The 12,833-nt window shown below is 45.8% G+C and overlaps 1 long non-coding RNA gene across 3 annotated transcripts in view; it reads right to left on the reverse strand.

The window, feature by feature from the left end:
- Positions 1-978: 978 nt before the first annotated feature.
- The window catches only part of LOC120757449 (uncharacterized), a 45,729-nt gene continuing 33,874 nt past the window's right edge, over positions 979-12,833 (reverse strand). For 2 of the 3 annotated variants that reach the window (XR_005702502.2, XR_005702503.2), the window contains 4 exons: positions 11,992-12,130; positions 11,326-11,829; positions 2,086-2,182; positions 979-1,249 (listed from right to left, as the gene is read on the reverse strand). This is a non-coding gene — a long non-coding RNA (uncharacterized LOC120757449). Of the gene's footprint in view, positions 1,250-2,085; positions 2,186-11,325; positions 11,830-11,991; positions 12,131-12,833 lie in introns of all 3 variants that reach the window. The other variant, XR_005702505.2, reaches the window with a different exon arrangement.

Raw genomic sequence — 12,833 nt, forward strand, 5'->3', positions numbered from 1 at the left:
CCAATATTCAGGGAACCAAGATATTACTGTGTGATCAGATGATACTCCTGCGTGTGGGATACGTATGGCACTGAGATGGGAAGGAGCCGAACAAAAGAATGTGCCTGTGTCTGTGGTGTGATGAGAAAATGTGCTTTGCTCCTTTTCAAAAAAATCTAGTGCATCTCTCAGCTCCAGACCAAGGCTAATTATCACTGGAGGATTAAAACGCTCATTGTGATTTTTTTTTTTTTCTTGACCAATTTCTCTCTTACTGGCCCTTGGGTTTTAAAATATAGGAAGTGGCATAAAAATTGCATTATTCTCAATAAGTTCCTGACACCTAATCAGGCAAGGTTTTCCATTACAATTGCTGGCTAGTTCTTTTCTCCCCCAGAGCCTGGGAAACCATAGTCTTTTGCGAGGAAAGGAGATGAGAACCATGAAACAGAGCTTGGAGAGGACACAAATTGCAAGAGACATTTGGAAAGCAAACAGTCACAACACAAGATTTTCCTTTCAGGCCTGTGTTCAGTCAGTCCCTCTGCCAAATATTTCCCAATGGGTGGCTCTCTGTGGCTCCCTGCTCAACACCACACTCAGACTTAAGAAAAATTCAAAAGCCTTACAGATGGCAGGGAGTTTTATTTACCTCCCATTTACCTGGGCTGTGCAGTCAGCTGATAGACTGCACACCACTCTGAAGTGAGAAAGCCCTAGACAGAAGAGTGTTAGAGTTAGTAACGAAAATTAACATGAAGAAAAGGCTTTTTCAATTTTCTGTCAGGTTCCCTGTAAACACAGTGTCTCCAGGTCTAAAAGAATTTTAGCTCACATGAGAATTTTAAAAGACAGATCTTAAATAAAGAGCTAATGCAACGCAGAAATCATACCTATGAAATAATATAAAGACTTGTCTAGAAACAGAGTTATAAAAAATAACAACAAATCCATTTGGGACCCTTCAAGCTTGCCTGCAAGCCTTACAGTCACCTTCCTAAGAGTTCACACCCACAATACAATTATATAAGCCCTCTTCTCTTGCAAAATCTATCAAAACCCACAGTCTATCACAAGACAGGTAGTAAAAAATGACAGCTTTGTCCTCAGCATTGTTCCTTTTCCCAATTTGATATCCCTTCTCTCAGCTTGGTCATCCAGGAAATTCTACCTTTTCCTTCTGGAGTAAAGCTGGTGGTTGCTGAAGGCCTCCTACAGCTCACCAGTGGTCTCAGCATTTCAGGGTACAGCTTCAGATCAATGTTCTCAGCTGGAAGGATAAAAATACAAATAAATCAAACCACAATCAAAAAAAAAAAAAAACCCCACCAACCCTTGGCAACCCAGGAGAAAGCTTATAGTCGCTATATTCATCTGCAGGATGTGGACATTCTGTGTGCTTACTGATTTCTCTTATTAAGCAATCATCAAACACTGATAGGATTTTTTTTGCAGGAAATGGAATGTGTTCATTAAAAAAACCCAAACCAACACCAATAGAGCAGGCAGCCAGTTTAAGCCACTTGACATTTCAGGAAATTAAGTTATACTGTGGTCCCAGCTTATAAGTTCAGTAAGACCCACAAGAGAACCCCCTGGGGACCTGCTGTGCTTTCATTTCAACAGTGATGGCCACACAAGCTAATCGAGGGCAGGAGCCACAAGCTCTGCCACAACTCTCCTGCTGCCCTTTCCCTCTCCCAGCAGCTCCTACACTGCTCACAGTCTGTGTGCTCCACCCAGCTTCCTCCTTTAGCTGCTGAGCATGCTCTTCTGGGGTAGAGGAGAGAAAAAAAAAACAAAACCCCCCCCAAAAACCCCAGGATTTGGAAGTTCAAAAAAAATCCAGTGAAAATAATAATAAAGTTTCAGAGAAAACCTCAGACCTCTGTCAAACAGCTGAATGTATTTTTGGGGTGCAAAGTTCAAAGCCCAAAGCATCTCACCCCTGGAGGCCAGATCGCATTGGAGTTGCAGGTATTACAAGTGCAGACTGGAGACCCAGGGTCAGGCACTGAAGCTCACAATCTGAATAGATTTATAGGCTGTTTTTGTCCACATCTTTGCCAAAAGGGCAGAAAGGAGGAGGTTGAGCAACGGCAGTACCTGGGCCAGCTGTGTGGGAGATGAAGAGACATCCATCCTGGAATGGTGGGAGCAGCCACCAAGGCTGGTGTGGTTCAGCCTGTTCCTGGTGGAATTTCTGCTGATAGAAAGGGAAAGACAGTGAGCCACCTCACAGGGAAACACCCTCCTCTTTACCAGAGATAAGGCTGAAGCTGGGTGCAGAAGCTGTGAGCTGTCACTTGCGGGCCTATGTCCCAGTGTGCTCTCACCTGGTGGCCAGAGAAACACAGCTACAGCAGGGACAACCCACCCCTCCTTAGTGAGGGGGACAGAGAGAAGGGATGTCTGGGGGCTCCTAGGGCCTGCCCAGGCAGCATCTCTCTCAGAGGACTGATACATGTACTCTCTGATGGTTGAAATTTGCTTTAAGCGACAAAAGGCTGCACAGGTACAAAGACAATCCAGGCTGCCAACACTCCTGGAGCTCTCCACATTTTCACATCCAAAAGGCTCAGATGATCTTTGAAAGCTTGCAGGATTGCAGCCAGTTTCTACGATTCCCAGTTAAATGTACCTCTAAGGTGTCACATAGGGAACCACTTTTTCCTGTCCATTTGGTGTGTGCTGAGGGTTTCTTTCAGGCCACTGAAGTGATCAGTACTTGCAGGATGTAGCTTTGGACTGATTTGGGAAGGGCAGATCCCTCACTACTATTACACTGTGTAGACAGCCTGGCTAAGGGCAACTTCCACACCCAGCCCAGCCTTCAATCTGTGTGTGACATCAGGCACATAGAAAAATCCGAGTCCTGAGGAGCAAGCAACCTGTTTGAGATCACCCAGCTGGTCAAGAGAGGATCAGGAAGCCATAAGTGCCTCCCTGTCCCTGTCATTCTGGCAGAGCCCTGTTTCTGAAAGAGGAACGGTCAGGGATGAATCAAACCCAGCACACACTGCCCAGTGAAGAATTACGAGACTATAAAACAAACCAGCTACAGACCAGCCTAACCAAGGAGTAGCCAAAACCTTTTGTGGAAGGGCCATTGAGAATCTCATCATATTCCAGCCCCAGTAACATCTGCTCAATCGTTTGCAATGCGATCCTACAGAAAAGTCATGCGAAGGTAAAGTGCGTAATTAAAACACTAATGCTGCAAGCATTCACCTCCATGTAGGCGTGGAAACCTTCAAGTTTCCTTTTTATTATATGGATGGGATCCTGCTTTTCATTGGCACAATAGAAAATAGCCACAAAAATTCCACACGCACAGCATCAGGCCCTGCGACCAGCCTCGACATGCAGAGCGTCAGTAATAAAACACACCCCTACAGGGAATTAGCACTTTGGCTTGTGCTCAGCTGGGGAACTTGGGCAGGACTTTTGCTCTTCAGACATAAAAACCCCATAAATTATAATCAGCTCTGTCATTATTCCAATCCCCGCATCCCCCCTTCCCTGTTAGCAAAAGGAAGAGGAGCCACGTGCTGATGGGATCGTGGGTTTGTATGAACAACATGGGGCTCTGTGTGTGTGCACTGCATTTGCCCCGGAAATCAAACAGCAACTTCAGCAAAGGCATCCTGGGAAGGGCCCTCAGGTACCAAAAGAGAAATTCAGGGAAACATTCCTTTATTAAAACCATTGCAACAGCTGCTGCAGGTACTTCCTTATGCACACATGCAGGCACCCCTCCTTCCTGTCCATCACACACATCCCCTCTGCCTCAGACACTCTTGCACAACCAGATGACAAAGAAGATTTCAACTTCAATCTATGCAGGACCCACAGCCCTTCTCTTACCAACCTGCCATCCCTGGTGCATTTGTCCTCCTCAGCCCTACCCTTCCCAACAAACATCCTGTCCTGTCCTACCACAGGCATCCCAAAGTATACACACCAGCAGTTTTGCAGTGGCACAACAACAGACACTGAGGCCAAAAGGGCAGGCCAGAGAATGCACAAGATCTGAGAAGGTCAGCCAAGGCAACGACACCTCAGGGGTTCCTGAAATTATCTCCTTTCCTATAGACTGCTTTTTATTCCCTTTCTAAAGGTCTCTTCCCATGAACTGCAGCAACGATGTCCTGCAGCACTCACTAATCAGTGGTTACATGAGGGGTCATGCGCCAAAGTTTGAGAATTAGCTCTTTGCCAAACACCTCCCCCCGTAAAGGTGTGCAAAGCTGCTCCCACAACACCTGGAAGCTTTCTCCCTTAGGGTCCTGGTTAGATTAGATGCAAGGTGCAATTCCTGATTTTCCACTATACCCTTCCACAGCATTGTCACTTTCTCCTTCCAGCTCTACTCCACCTATAAGCTATCCTGCTTTGGCCTTTTATATGGAATCTAGTCCTAAAGCTTGACTGGGATGGTCTCCTTTGTAGCAGTCCGTGCAGTGTCTACCAGCATGGGTCTGTGATCCACACCTTAAGATCTCGAGAGGGAAACAGCAAACCAATAGCACCAAGGGCCATGAAACTATTTTGTTTTTCATTGAAAAGTCTGCAAAGAGACAGGAAAATGCAGACACACTGGTTTGCCTCTCTTGTCTTACACGTGCTCCCCTCCTCTGCAGTTTACCTACATTGCAAGTAGAGTTTGGCAAGAGCATGGGACTCCAGGCAGGACCACTGAGCAGAGGCCAGGCCATCCCTGGACTTGCTGCATGGTGCCATACATCCGTGCTTCCCACAGCTGGCTGCAGGGCCTAATCTGTGACTGATCCAAGTGGACAATTACGAGAAAGATTGGGCTCCAACACATGATGGAGGAAGAGTAAAGATACACAGGGCTGGAGCCCCGTAGAAAACTGTTGCTGGCATCATTTTCACCTTCAGTGCTGCTGCTCACACCTTCACCTGGCCATGCACCCTGCCACGGTCAAACAGGTACCCAGTGCTGCTCTTCAGGTCTGTTCTGCCTTTGCTTTGTGCAGGTGTTGGCAACCACACTTGCACACAAAGCCAGGCAAAATCCAGCCCATCCCGGAGAGCACTGCTCCGAGGTGATGCCTGGAGGCTACATTTCACCTTGCAAGCACACCCTGCTACAGGGCACTGTGATGTTACAGCACATATGGCAGAAGGCATCTTGCTCAAGGAAGATATTAACTTTTGTTATTCTCCACAGTTGGTTCATCCATGACAACGGGTTTTTCCTGCTCCAACCATCTCTTTGTTCATTTTGGGCACACTAGGAGATGCAAGACTGCGTACTCCTGGTAATTCCTATTTAGGAAAGATACCCTCTGTCTTCACACAGATATCAGCAGTCTCTACTACCAGAAACAGAAGGACATTCTTATCAAGAATCTGACTGATTAAGAAGATATTTGAATTTCAAGCACTTTTCTAGTTAGACTTGTTTGGGACAAACCACTGCAGCTCATTATGCCTCAACTTCTTCATATGGAAATTGGAGGTATATAAGACTTCTCAAGCTCATAAACACCTAAAAGGGACAAGGGTTAAATGGTTGCTTATAAAGTTTCCACTTTCCGAAGCAGCATCTGTCCGAATGTAACCAATGTCCACCCAGCCTTGGTTAAAAAAAGAGGTCAATAAGCAGACAGAAAACTTCAACCTGCAAGACAGCCACCCTTCTGTCAATGGAAGATTGCAAAATGTTCAAGCACCTTTAACCACTGCCTCTGAGATTTGAAGAAGGGTAAAAGCACTGGGCTCATACTGGGGAGCATAGAGGTCTCAGAAACACGACACCTAGATGGGCAAAGCGTTAGTGTCTGAGAAATTTTTCTGTAGGGGTAGAAGATTGGATGAAGCTGTGAAAGATCCAGCTCAGCGGCTCAGTCCATTGCCCAAAATAATCAGGGGGTGGCATGTGGGCTCCTCCCCCACCAAGCCCACCAGCAAATGCCCCAGCAATCCCAGCGCTCGCTCACCCCATCACCACGCTTTGCTGGCCATTGGTGGTGGGCAGCACCCCACCCTGAGAAAACATGGGGCATTCTTGGCACCATGCACTGCAGGCAAGGTCATCAGACATGGTGACAGATTCTTTGCCTGCCATATCCATGGAGGAATGCAGGGGAATATGATCGTGCCCTGAGCAAGTGCCAAGTTTGATTAGGGCCAATTGCTCCAAAATCCTTCTTGTGAAGATCTTGCAAAGAGGGAGTTGCTTGCAACCCATAATAAACCCAAAGACAAGACATAAAACTTTGAGAGGGTTTTGGCCAAGTCTCCCAAATACATAAAGCAGAGTGGCAGAGCCCAAGAGGACAGACAATTTTTCAGAAGGAAGCACAGTGGAAAGTGACACTTCTCCCAATGCCCTACAACCCAGCATGCATAACCCACCACAAATGGACATGGCAGAGCCTTACAAGAATCCCTTGCAACTTGTCACTTATCTGGCCCTTGGAACAGGGAAACTCTGGCTTGTTCCAAAATGATACTCCTGACACAAGGCTCAAATAGTTGGCTAAGCAGAGCTGGGATCCACCCTCATTCTCCTTCAGTCACCCTCTGTGGGACTTTGAATAGGTCCTGCTTCCTCTACTATCTGCTTCACTTTTCCACTGAGGACAGCTGCCCTTTCTCCCTTCAGCAGAGCTCTGTACCTAAATGCATTAACTGAAAGACACCCCAGTGTCATGGGGATGGCCTCACCTCACCCCAGCCAGCTCTGGGGCACATCTCATGAAGATTTCCCTCCTTTTGCTCTGCAGCAGCACAGAAGTGTTATCACAGATGCCTCAGAGGTCTGCTGAGGCCCATGGGGCTCCAGAGAGCAGAGCTGAGTCAATGTACAAGGACCCCATGGTGCTTCTGTACCTCCACCAGCCCTAGAAACTGGGAGTTCCACTTTGGCAAAGATGCCCACAAAATGACAGCTTCAGTCCAAATCATATTTATTTTTCCCTGTGTGCAAAATGCACATCAGTTCTCATGTGTTTTTTTCTCCCTGTGATGGAATCCCATCCTGCTTCAGCCAGAAAACAACAAAGAAAACTACAGAGGTAGTAAACATCAACCAAATCCTGTCCTAAAGCCTCCCCACATGTATATTTTGCCCTCCACCATCTGTTTTGCAAATGCAACAAACTAAATTAATAGGCTACCGGTAGCTAAATTCTTTGCATATCCGAAAGCACATGGATCCCTGTGCCAAAGTAAACAATCTCATGGAGAGTTTACATAAAACAAGTGAATTAATTTCATTGTAAACAAAGGAACAACAAATTGGTTCAAAGCCTGACATGGAACATTCTGTGGAAACATCCCCCAGCAAGGAAAGGAGTAAAATAACCATGGTGGAACATTCAATACATACCCAGCCTGGCACCCTGACCTTCAAACTGGTGTAGGAAGTACAAACCTACTCTTCCTACAGGTCTCATACAGAATAGCGCCAGCCAGCTTCCTGCTATTGCTGCAGGTTTAGTAGCAATGCAATGCAAAAGGTAACAAAGATGATCCATTCCAAGAATCAACAGAGGGAGAAGGGATGATGTGGCCGTGTCACCCTGGTGCATGGGAGAACTGGTTATGGGCTGGTTGAGAGTTGCATCCGGTGCAGGAAGCTACTGCAGCACAGTGTCCATGCACCCATTCACACCAACAAGGTGGTACAGTGATGGGGGGGAGGGAAGGAAAGAAATGTGTTTCCCTCACATGGAGATTCCTTTTTCCTTGGGTTCCTGTGCATGCATTAAACTCACATTAGCGAGTGTCCAACAACCCAGCACAAAACAGATCACCAGCCTGAGAGTAAAATAGGCTGGGGAGTGGAAAGATGAGCTCCCAATTCCATACAGGACAGGAGCTGGCCTGGCCTTGACTCTGTTATTTCCCAAATCTCCTTTGGGAAAAGTCCTAGAGCCACAGCTCCATCTGGAGTCTCAGATTTGGCTAAACGCAGGCTGAGGACATTGCCATATAGACTGGTCTGGAAATCCTACCTGGGGCTTGACTTTAGGGTATCAGGATTGGAGATTCACTCTTTCAATATATCAGCCACCAAATTCAGCTCTTTATAAAGATACACTCTGATGTGTCCTAGGTGAATTCAGATGAAACCCCAAACTTACACTGAGAGAAGAGCATCCAAATAGACTTTTCCATCAGTTGGGAAACAGATTCTAATTAAACCTGTGCAATTTTCCCAAAGAGGCAGCTCTGTGCAGCTCAAACTTCAACAGCTCCTGTCAGAGCCAAAAGCTAGAAGATTCATCCAGGTCACCCATTAACCTGCTCTATTATTATTTTTTTTTTTCAAGTCATCCATGCTCATGGCACAATTCCGTTACCAGGACTCAAAAAGACGTTTTTTGATCCAGACATTAAAGAGGTGAAGCCTGAATGCACATCCCAGAGCATTCCCTCACCCATGTCACCACCAGGAGTGCAAGAAGTGCCTCCCTTGGAGCAAAGGAGCTGCGTGGTGGCATTTCTCTCATGGACCAGTACGGTGATTTTCAAAAGCTGCTACCAAGAAAACAAAAAGCAAACAAAAAATCCCTCCCTATAAACACATTGATTTGCAGTCAAAATGCAGCAAACAGATTATTCTCACATGCTCCAGCTCCTGCAGAGACCCATGGAAACCCATGTGGCACTCCAAGAGCAGAGACTTGAGAAAGAGCCTGAATCCCAGGGGCCTTGCTAAATATTACAGACAATTCTCTCCGGTACCAGTTACAGCAAGGAATCAGGAAAGATGACATATTAAAGAGGGGCAATAGAAAGATGTGGCTTTTTTTCTTCTCATTACACATTTTTGAAGGTGACGTACCGCGGACAGCAGCTGAAACAATAAAATGCATTCCAATATTCTATACTGTATTGATTATTTGATGGTCGCCTTTTAAATCAGTAGTGTTAAAAGCTCTTATTAAAAAAAAAAAAAAAAAAAGCTGAAATAGATAGAGGTTGAGTTTGGATACAGTCCGTGCTGGCATAAATAGAAAACAACTCCATGGATAAGAAGGGAATTAGAGTGGCTATAAGTACACAAAAATTACTCAAATCAGCTTACAGATTTAATGCATTCTGCTGACAGTGGTGGTAGGAGAGGTTTGTTTATTTAATCCAGAGAGTTTTTAGGCATACTAAAAAACAGAAGTAGGGAAGGCTAACCCACTATTGCTAGATCCCGCTGCAATTTGAGGTTTGCCTCTCCATTTCTATGGCTTGGAACATTTGCTTCTGAATGCAAAATTCAAGTGAATGTTGCCCAGGTGGCCCTGTACAGTCCCCACTTTGCTAATGTTCATACTGGAGCAGACAACAAATTGGCAAAATTGGTTTGGAGGGCAGTCGGGGAAGGATGGAAGCAACACTCTGTTGCCTTGGAGTTATCCAGGTTTATCTACAGATCACAGTGTATGCTCCCTGATTCTCATAATTACGGTGTCTAGACAGGAGATGATGCCAGTGAAATAGCAAGTAAAAAGGGTTTTGCAGAGTTTTTCAGGGGAGCCCATCTAAAGCAGTGACTACAGAATAATGACAGACACCAGAGTTGCAGAACCTAGCTAAGATTAGAGCAAATTTTGACCCAAGTAAAGGTCTTTTCACAGCCATTCCCATCCCAAAAGAGCTGCTAAATCAGAGCACTGATAGCTCAAGCACTCAGGAGGGATCAGAGCTTTTAAGCCAGCATCAGACTAGAGTTTTCTGCAAAAGTAATTCCAGCTGCCTCAGCTTCATCCAAATACTGGCATTTAGCAGCCTCAACTTGTGTAAACCAGCTTCACTCCACTGAAGTCAATAACAATTGACACCAGCTGAGAATCTGGCTCTCAGTGTGGTTTAAATATAGTCTAAAGAAAGAACTTACAGAAGGATTGCCCAATCCCTCATGTCCATTTCCCCCTTGGGCTAGGACTGAATAAGATTGATTTTTTTCTTTATAAATTAGCTCCAGTTATTTTTAACAACAACATTATGAGCTCACATTTATTATAGCATCTTCCATCCTCCCGCAGCCAGGCTGCCTTTCAGGCTTCACCAAAAATCACAGAGAGGGATGGACACAGCACCAGGATGCAACACAGCAGATGCTCAGCATGCACAGAAGACTGGCCACAAGCACAATAAATTAGCGAGGGTACTAAGATAATTCAGCTTCAGCATTGCAAGAGTAACCCTCAGCCATTTTCACAAAGAGGACATTTAAGGAGTAGTTTCAAATCCTCTCTTGAGCTGTCCATGCGATGGACAAGAGCTTGGTACAGCAATGCAGGATGGTCACACACTGTGGCCCTGCATGCACAACATGAAGGCAAATCACACAGTGCTGGGAAAAGGCAAGCACGAGTGACCTTTGAGAAAGAAAAAGTAGCTGGGTCACTCCTGCTGTGACAAACCAGGGCTCTTTGGTATTGCTCCATCTCTTTGACTCAAGTGTCCCTGCAAAGCCAAAGGATGAGGGTCTGAAGACACGGCAACCTCCATGCACAGAACGATCAGGCTGTGAGACCCCAAAACTCTAACCACCACACAGTGACACGTGCACTGGTTCCCAGCCAAGGCAGGCAGGTGATTGGTTTTGGAAAGCTCAAAGGTCTGGCATCCCTCACCAACCCTTTTTCAACATGAGAGACAGAGAAGTTCAGAAAGTACAACAGGAAAAAAGAGGCAGTCTCATGGGCTTAAATCTGTGCTATTATGCTACCAGTAGAGTGACACCAAGTTTTGTCAACACCAGTAATGTCTATTTTATCTGGGATCAGAGCAGGAAAACAGGGCCCACTCAGATCCTACCATATGGGAATGGCTTGGAAACAACATCTTCCAGATAGTCCCCTCAAGCCACCACAGAGCAATAAAAATGTAGCAAATAAGAGCTATGGCCACCACTCAAAGGCTCCATCAAAGACATGAACTCTGGCCTCTTTGGAAAAAAAAAAGGGAGGAAAAAAAAAAGAGAAAAAGAAAACCAATACAAACAAAAACCCCCAGATCCACTAATGAAAACTAAAGCACAAGGCAAGGGGTGATGAAAACAAATAAAACTAGGGCTATAAAATGCCTGGTATGTAAGATGTGTTGAAACTTGCTGCTGACAGCAGCTTGAGCAGACATTCGCATGCAGCCGCTCATAAGATGCACAGTAATTACCTTCTCCGGGAGGCTGCATTATGATGATTTCTTTAAGCAGAGCACAATATCTCTAGCAACAGGATATAATTACAGCAAAGGATATGCCTCTTAACCTCTTTCTACCCCCCCAGCCGGTTTAGGGAGCAGATCTGGGAGCTGGGGGCTCTGTGATGAGGGTGAAAGTTTACCCTGTGCTGTTGCATTCGTTACCTAGAGCCAGGCGCGCTTCTGAGAGGAGCTCGAGGTGGTGCTGCTCTCACAGGAACATGATTCTCTCCCCCTCGCTTGGGGGAGAAACACTCCCAGCACCGCAGGACTTTGGCAGAGCTGGCAGCAGCCCCCAGGCCACCGAAGGAGTTCGGCACAGTCTGCTCTGGGCCGACACCTCGGTGGTAAATCAGTAAACAGCAAAAGCAAACAGGCAAGGGAATGGCTCGGGACTGGAACACTCTGGCAGCACTGTGAGGCAGCAGGACTTCCCACCTCCAAACTGGGACCTTCCTGGTCCCAAACACCTCACACTGCAGCATCCCTTTGGAGAGCTGATGGGCTCTGAAGGAAAACACAAGGCTCCCACGTAAGGATTGGTACCATGACTAGCATGGGCTGTGGTGTCTACAGGGGATGGGTGCCACTTCCTGCTGATTTCCTGGCTCATCTGGAGCAGCCAAAATGCCAGAGTTGGTCCTGTTCTGCTCCACTTCCACAGCCCTCCTGAACAGAAACACAGGAAATATTATTGCTGCAGCTGTTGCATTGATTTATGTAGGATCCAGAAACAGAGAGAGATGCAGGCAATGACAGAGCCCTAACAGCTGTGCACTCAGCTGAAGCACTCAGTCTTTCACATTGCCTCCATCCATTCCCAGTACTCACTTCTTTGGATTTCTCTGGAGCAGTAAAGTGTCCAACGCAGTCAGTGGTGGTCAGGAAGTTTTGCTGCGCTGGGAAGCACTTCATTGTGAGGTTCCACTTGCTGACCAGCAGGTAGGAGTTGTGACACACCACATTCAGTCTTCAACCCCAGAGGAAAAAAGTATAGGGTTAATCCTTGTCCCCAGTCCTCTCCACCCCAAAGCAAAAATGCAATGCTGCATCCGACCCTAGGCTCTGTTGTTAATAGCTCACACACTGATTATCTGAAAATCAACATCAGAGCTCAACCTTTTTTTCCAAAACCAGCCACAGTAAGCAGTGCTTAGTGGCTTGGGCTCTCAATGCCAGACACCAAGAGCAGAGAATCTGGGAAGATTTCAGAGTCCTTTTTCAAGATCCAGACAGGTTTCCACTACAAAACAGAGGATGTTTTTTGTGGATGAGAGACTGGAAATCTTCTTTTTCCAATATGAAACAACTAAAATTAAAGAATAACCAACATTTTCCTTACGGGTCTGGAAATTGCGTTACAAGTGAGAATCAGCTTGGTACAAGTTTGCAAGCTGTGATATCAGTAGGAGAATTTCCCTTCACATTTACAAAAGGAAATGAATTTTGCATCCGCCGGATGGCAGTGTAGGGAGAGCAATCATATTAGTCATAGTATTATTGTTTTTCTTTTAAGCCTCTCAAAAGTGATTGCAGACACAGCAATTCATTGCTTATTAAGATCTCCCTGTATTACAACCAGGGAAAAAAATCTAGGTCTCATTAATAAACCATCTTCTAGGATCTCTGTAAGAAGAGAGAATTTGATTAGCCAAGATCGCTCAATAAATGAT

The sequence above is a fragment of the Hirundo rustica genome, chromosome 10, assembly GCF_015227805.2.
Source record: "Hirundo rustica isolate bHirRus1 chromosome 10, bHirRus1.pri.v3, whole genome shotgun sequence".
Taxonomy (NCBI): Eukaryota; Metazoa; Chordata; class Aves; order Passeriformes; family Hirundinidae; genus Hirundo; species Hirundo rustica.